The sequence below is a fragment of the Cynoglossus semilaevis genome, chromosome 19 (genome assembly GCF_000523025.1).
Source record: "Cynoglossus semilaevis isolate Cse_v1.0 chromosome 19, Cse_v1.0, whole genome shotgun sequence".
NCBI lineage: Eukaryota > Metazoa > Chordata > Actinopteri > Pleuronectiformes > Cynoglossidae > Cynoglossus > Cynoglossus semilaevis.
Window position 1 is genome coordinate 15,810,091 of NC_024325.1, and position 7,191 is coordinate 15,817,281.

The window sequence follows — 7,191 nt, forward strand, 5'->3', positions numbered from 1 at the left end:
CAGTCTGAGCAGCAGCAGCAGCAGCAGCAGCAGCAGCAGCAGCAGTCGTCCTACAGTCCTGGAGCGGCAGAGATCATCAGGGATTAGACTGCAGCCGTAATCACTCTGTGGACTCGACCGCGGTCACTCAGGCAGCTGCCGCAGCTCAGTCTACATTTGCTGTGTGAATTCCAATCCCCAGTGACTCCAGGTAATAAACGCTCAGTCTGAGAGGTCGGATTATTGTATTGTACTTCAAAATGAAGGAGACGGTGAACTAGACAGTGTTTACCTCCACGGCTGGGACTCATTCCCCATTTTCTATTTCCATAAGTGTCAGAAATCTAGGTCACAGCAGAGCAGCTGAATTTTCAGATCTGTGCAGCGTTAGTGTTCGGTCACAGGAAGTTGTACTGACAAGCGCTGAGCGTTAAGAACACGATGGAGCTGTGACGTCGGCTCAGTCACCCCTGGTCAGGGTGTCTGCAGGAGGGCAGAGAATTAAAGAAAGAATTAAAGAAGAAGAAGAAGAATCCTGGATGAGAGGAGGGTTACCTTGTCTGCACTGCTTTTATTATTCATACATTCAAAATCAGGGTTTCTCAAATAACGGTTCTTGGACCAAAGGTCGACGCAGGGTTAAGGGTCATGTACCCTTAACCCTGCATCGACCTTTGGTCCAAGAACCGTTATAGAAAGCTAAAACACACACACATGTATTTTTTTTTTTTTTTTTTTTGGTCAAATGTGATGTTGTCGTTGTTGTTTGGTCACTACGTCCTTGTGGAGACTTCTCCCAGATTAGAGTCAGGGTGCGGGATTATGGATTAGGGAATTAATTATGTCTACGTGCAGTACTCACAACTCATGAAAACCAGACTGTGTGTGTGTGTGTGTGTGTGTCTGTGTGTGTCTGCGTGTGTGTGTGTGAACCCTACATCCAAACAAGTCATGACTCTGCCTTTCCTTGTGACTTGCAGTTTCCACCTGTGACCACCAGAGGGCGACAGCGTATTACAGGTAAATACCATCTCCCCTGACAGTTGATTCATTTCAAAGTTGTTTCGAAGCTGAATCTGGATATTCTCCCCCCCCTCCCCCCGTCCTAATCCCCGTCCCCCCTCGCGGTGACAGAGACAGACATCTCTGTCAATATTTGAAATGAATGAAGGTGAAGAATTCAATCAGTCTAACAAAGACAGACACACACACACACACACCGAGTTAATGGGATATGGATTGGCTCAGAACTTAAAAATTCTCATCGGCGACATCCGCCTCTTCAGCGCCACATCCCGGGTTCCTCTGCCCCCTGGTGTCCGGTCTGACCCAGTCATGCAGACAGATGTGGGTGCAGAGGAACACAGGCTGCAGAGTGTGTGTGTGTGTGTGTGTGTGTGTGTGTTCAAGCTGTGGCTGCAGAGAAATGCCAGGCCATTAAAATGCTGTGCTGTAGCCGTGACACGCACCGGGTTATTGATCCAGACAACAGGGTTTCTCTGTAAGTGAACTTGGACTGATGGCCAGGATCAACACAACCTGCACCAAACACTCGACCTGGTCATTTCTACTTTTTTTTTTTTTTTTTTTTTGAACACAAAAATGCTTTCACTTAAGTGAGCTGCCCACAGAGAGAGAGAGAGAGTGGGAGGAGGAGGGGGGGGTGACTGAGTGTAAGAGTCAAAATAACTACAACGGTGATAATGGAGCTCAAGAAAACCCTCATTATTCTCTCTCTGCTCCGTCACAACATGCGATTATAGCGTTGTCTGTACACTAGAGGGAGCTGTTGACACAGTAACCGGCGTTTGTTCGGCGGTGGCGGGGAGTAGATCCTTCTATTCTGGGCATGTTTAAATTTGGAGAGGAGTGGTGGCTGCTGCAGCTCATCATCATCATCATCATCATCTCAGGTTGCACTGGAGCTGTTTTGAAAAATGAGGGAATGTGATGTTTTATTTCGGTCAGGTCTCTACATTGACCTAAATTCGTTCCTACAATATAAACAAGAACACTGTCTCCAGCCATAACCAGAGCAGCCTCCAGTCAGACTCCTAACCTATAACTACTGCTTCCATTTCCACCCAGATTCGTGTCCAGAGTCTCAGCGGCGCTGGAGAGTCAGCTGTCAGCCCGCATCTTCAGGATGAAGGACACTTTTTTTTTGTTGAAGAGCTCCATGTTCTTGCCATCAGTGATGACAGATGGTTTGTGAGAGAAGAGAAAAAAAAGGAAAAAAAAAACCATCAACTTCAACCTGCAGGATCCATGACTGCACAGAAGAGGGAGCTAAAGAAACCTCTGCCAGTTTCAACCCACTCTGTTCTCCATGGATGATGTAAGCATAAATATCCACACAAGAAAACATAACAGACTTTGCTTGAGCAGTAGGTTCTAAACTGGGGGAGCGAGGCCCCCTAATGGACCTGGCGTTGTTGTCAACGTCTGGGCAGATGGGTTCCCACTAAAAGTTTGGGAACCACGAGGCTAGAGGAGGTTTCTTTGAATGCTTAAAACGTCATTACAAATGTAATGCAACATACATTTAAATATATTCTTATCTATGGGTGAAAAGAAAAAAAAAATTTGTCTAAAAATGCACCCTTTAAGGAAATTTTAAAAAACCCTAAAGTAATATATTTATCTAATAAGTTGACAGTACTTGACGTAGTATTAGTATTAGAGGTAATAGTACCAGGTAACAGAGTTTTTCTAGGTCTGTGTGTGGTAGCCATGGATGTTGACAGCGTTTGATTGACAGATGGTGGCACATGTGCATGCTCTTCCTCCTCCTCTTCCTCCTTCTCCTGCTCTTCCTCCTCCTCCTCCTCCTCCTCCTCCTCCTCCTCTTCCTCCTCCTACTCCTTTTGCTGCAGGTCAGATATTTATAGAATATTTCCCTGAACCTCAGTATTTTCCCTCAGACTCGGAGGTTATTTATTTCTTTTTTCTGTCCAGATGATTTCAAACTGCCTTGATAATTATCCAGGTCTGGACTGTGTGAAGACTGAACCCCAAATATTTCTCACGTTGATTCACGACTTACGTCACAACCATAACTCACTCTCCTGTTAATCCCTGTGGAAATTTATTAGCGTTAGCACGACGTAGCCTTTTCACTCGCGTTCCTTGTGGAGAAGTCCTTGGGTTTCGTCCAGTTTTCTCTCCAAACACCCGAGTGTTTCTTTCTGACACAAATATTTTTTGACTAAATGAATAATGTTTACTCACTCTTAAGAAGAAAGTAGACATTTTCTTTAAATAATGCATGCTTTTTTAGTGCGTTGCTAAAACACCCACCCATCTGTCACTCTTGTTTACATCCTGTCACCAGGATTACCTCAGTGTCGTTACCTCTGGTCCCGTCGACCAGATCAGACGTGTCCTAAGTACCACCTGGGGTCAGTCACTGACCCGCAGCATCTCTCTGCTAATGAATGATTAATGACCGTCTTTTTAAAGAGGGAAATGATATCTGTGTATGGATTTATTCATTTATTGTGTCTGGATGTCATTTCCTTGTTTTCTGTTTCTGGTTTTTAACTTTAAATAAATCCTTTATTTTTGGTAACTGATAATTGGCTTCTGTGTAGCTTTTTGTGCTACACGTACTGCTAACTTTAAGCTACTTGGGGTTAGTTATAACTTTAAAGTTGGAGATGCTTTTAAGTTTTTGCTTTTATTACAAATATTATTTAATATAATTTGAAAGTCCTTTATTAAAGTAGAAAATCAATTGTCTCATAAATATTTGTTTGTGAGACATCAGTTTGATATTTTGACCAAATTTTTACTTCCTTTAACTAAGGCTCAGCAAAAACTTTACCTCTAACTGATATTTGTTCGGCTTTGAAAAATTTGACCTGGCAATTTCAAGATTTTCCACCGAGGTTGTTGAGGTTGTTTTGACTTCAAATCCGTCCCAAAAACTAGAGACGGACAAATAAACACAAACCTCAGACTTGGTGAACTTTGTCATATTGTCTCCAGATGACGTTTAAATCATAACCATATGCTGGGACCTCATATTTCTAAGAGAACTCTGCACGTGGTGGTGAACAAAGGTGGTGGGACCCACGCACACACACACACACACACACACACACACACACAGTCACACAGTCCCAGCCGATTGCCCAAGAAACACAGTTTGCTCTCGGGGTCAGTGGTAAACGTGAGTGGTCATGTTTTTACTGTATAATCAACAGATCGCACTGAGTTTCATTTATCCACACGTGAGGTCAGGGGTCAAAGGCCAACAACGGGTGTTTGTGTTTCACGTCGCTAAAAAGTAGAAACTCTTAAGTTTTCAGTGTGAAAAACTGTCTCTGCTTGGACTGTTTGTTGAGAATTCAACTTTTTTTTTGTGCCACATCAGGAAAAAAAACCCACGACACAACAACAAAGAAAAATCTCACAAAAAGTCAATGTAATAATGTTCTAGTTTAGCTGAAGTCAACGCTGATACGCTGGCAGGAATTAAAGAAAGACACGAACAAAGAGCTTTTAATTTTTTAAATTTTTATAGCCATCTGCTGCCACCAGAATTTTTTTTTTTCGCAATTAATAAGTAATAGTTTTTGGGACCAAGTGCAGGACACAAAAAGAGAAGAAAAAAAAAACATCTCTTCAAGTTTTTCCCCAACCCCAGGTTTTCCAAAACTTCATCTGGAGAAGAGTCAAGAGTCAGAAATAACGGTTCCTCCACGTTTGTCAGGACTTCAGGTGGTTCCACATTTTTCAGCCCACGGAGCAGATTTATTCTGCCAAAGTTCACGGGGTGAAGAGGAGCTGAGGTGAGTTAGAACCCGGGGGTGAGATCGGTGACAGAGGCTAAAGTCATTCATCAATGAGCGTGGAGCAGCGATTGATCACAGCGATCAGAACCATCCTGGACGTCAGGACGTCTCCTGTGGAAACGCTCCAAACTCTCACAGCTGGACGGTGAGTTTTTTTTTTTTATTTTCTTTCTGTCGTTGAAATGTTTTAAATGTTTTCTTTCTGTGTTGTCTGACAGTGGTGCAGTGGCAGGACTCACATCTGCCAGGCAGAAGGTTCCAGGTTTGATTCCCCCGTGGCCTCCAGTCCCATGTTGGGGAGCAGACGGTGTAAACTTCAGATGAGGAAAGTAATGAATTACATTTACTCACATTACTGTAATTAAGTAGATTTTGTAAGTAATTTTTAAGTAGTTTTGGGAATAGTTCATTTGACTTTTTCTTAAGAACATTTTCAATCAAGTATTTCACCTTTGAAAAATAACTTGTTATTAAGTAAAAAATTAATTGCAGGAAAAAAAAAAGAAGAAAATTGCGTGTACGACCTGTTATTGAGTAAAAAAATAATTGCAGGAAAAAAAAAGAAGAAAATTGCGTGTACGATCACACGCGTGCTTTTTCCCATGATTGTAATGTAGCCACAGAACGTTGATTAAGAGAGGATTTGATTTGAGAGAGTTGATTTGATGTTATCTTTGCAGGAGTAGCCGATGGCTTGCATGGTATTTTCCCTTATTGGAAAAAAAAAAAAAAGTTTGGAGGCCACAGTTATGTGTTTCTTAAAGCTTCAGTAGCAACACAGACTTTGGACATGTGAAAAAATCTGATACTTTTTCTCCAACTTTCTGATTTTCCCCCTGCAGCCCAGTGGTCGTTGACGCATGTGGATTGAGTTTCAGAACGTGGGCTGATTCACGGGGACAGGATAAGAATCAAGAAGGTCACACTCCTTTCATTTCCTCGCAGAAGGCAACGAGCACATCTTAGCAGAGTGGAAAACAAAAGGCTGCCACAGGGGAGATGGATGGCTGACGGTGAGTGTGTGTGTGTGTGTGTGTGTGTGTGTGTGTGATGAAAGCTGAGACAGAGCAGACCCTCCAAAAACCCCTGAAACGCCCCATTCCCTCATCCTGAATCTTTAAATGTTCTCCGTTCTTCTACAACAAACTGACTCGTTTTAGGGTCATTATACAACATCGGTAACTTATTCAACTTTAGGAAAAATCTTTTTTTTTTTTTTTATGAGCTGAGAGAAACACAAAAAGAAACAAAGCCACACGTGGATCTTTAACTGTAGCAGCGGCCAACGCTGTTCTGAATAGACTGAGATAATACAACATTACACAGCCAGGAAGTAGATAATAACATTTGAAAACCCTGCTGTGATAAATAAATAATAACAACAGTGAGGGGACAGCAGGGGCTTCATCATCTAAGGGTTTTTATTGATTAACTGGATTAGTCTCATGATTAAAATCACAACAGTAATTCCACATCAAACTCTAATCCAGCATGGTGGTATGTATGATTGTGTTTTTTCAGGATTTTTTTATTTGATCAGGTGGGTTTGCTGAAAACAATCTCTTGTTTGTGACAACAGCCCACCATGAGCTCAGAAAAGGCAACAGACGTGATGCTGAAGAAACATTTTCCCAATTGATTAAGTGAACATGTGATGGAAAATGTTATCAAAATTTTTCAACATCTGACCAAATATTATTGTGTCTGAATTATTGTTATTATTAATTAAATTTAAAAAAAATTATGAAAAATTTGAAAAGAAAAAAAAAAACTTTCTAAAAACATTTTTTTTTATTCTGAAGAAAAATATTTAGAATTTTTTTTTTCAAAAATGTATTCAAAAAAAAAAAAAAAAAATTCTAAAATTTTTCAAAAAATAATTTCCTGTAAGGTCAGTCTGTTTCCTGTTCCTGCTGTCTGCTGTGTGAGGTAAGCTGTGTTATCACACTCACCGTGTCTCTGTAATTAGTCTTTTAAAAAAAATACATTTTTCTAAAACTTTCCAAAGTGATTTTTACCTGCACCAGTCCTGCATTCGGGTCCTGCCTGCTTCCTACCATGTTGATGGCTCATCGTGACAAAGGCAATAGTAAGGCATGTTTTTGATGATATTTTGAAATATTCAGACAAAATTTTTTTTGGTGTTTTTAGCACAAATTATTCACTTGGCAGAATGTTTTAGGACATTCTAAAAATCTAAAATGCAAGAATTTTTTTTAATAAAAGTTTGTGTCAAACAGAACTTTTTGTGTCATTTTTGGTCAAAAACTAAAGTTTGACTAACATAGTTGTAAAGTTATTTTTTTAATTTTATCTTTTCCTGTATGTTTCTCATAAAATTAATGTATATACAGAACATTTTTAGAATTTTCTATAAAATTTTCTGTCAATGTGAACCTTTTGTGTCATCTTT

At 40.5% G+C, this 7,191-nt stretch overlaps 1 long non-coding RNA gene across 3 annotated transcripts; it reads left to right on the forward strand.

Moving 5' to 3' along the window:
• Nucleotides 1-16: 16 nt before the first annotated feature.
• Nucleotides 17-6,975, forward strand: LOC103395568 (uncharacterized). 3 transcript variants are annotated; one of them, XR_003052849.1, is made up of 6 exons: nt 17-190; nt 960-999; nt 2,068-2,317; nt 4,631-5,107; nt 5,621-5,791; nt 6,787-6,975. It is a non-coding gene; the product is annotated as an uncharacterized LOC103395568 (long non-coding RNA). The 3 variants fall into 3 exon arrangements; XR_003052850.1 differs by lacking the exon at nt 6,787-6,975 and having other exon boundaries at nt 4,631-4,923; nt 4,997-5,107; nt 5,621-6,234; XR_523280.3 differs by lacking the exon at nt 6,787-6,975 and having other exon boundaries at nt 5,621-6,234.
• The last annotated feature ends 216 nt before the right edge of the window (nt 6,976-7,191 follow it).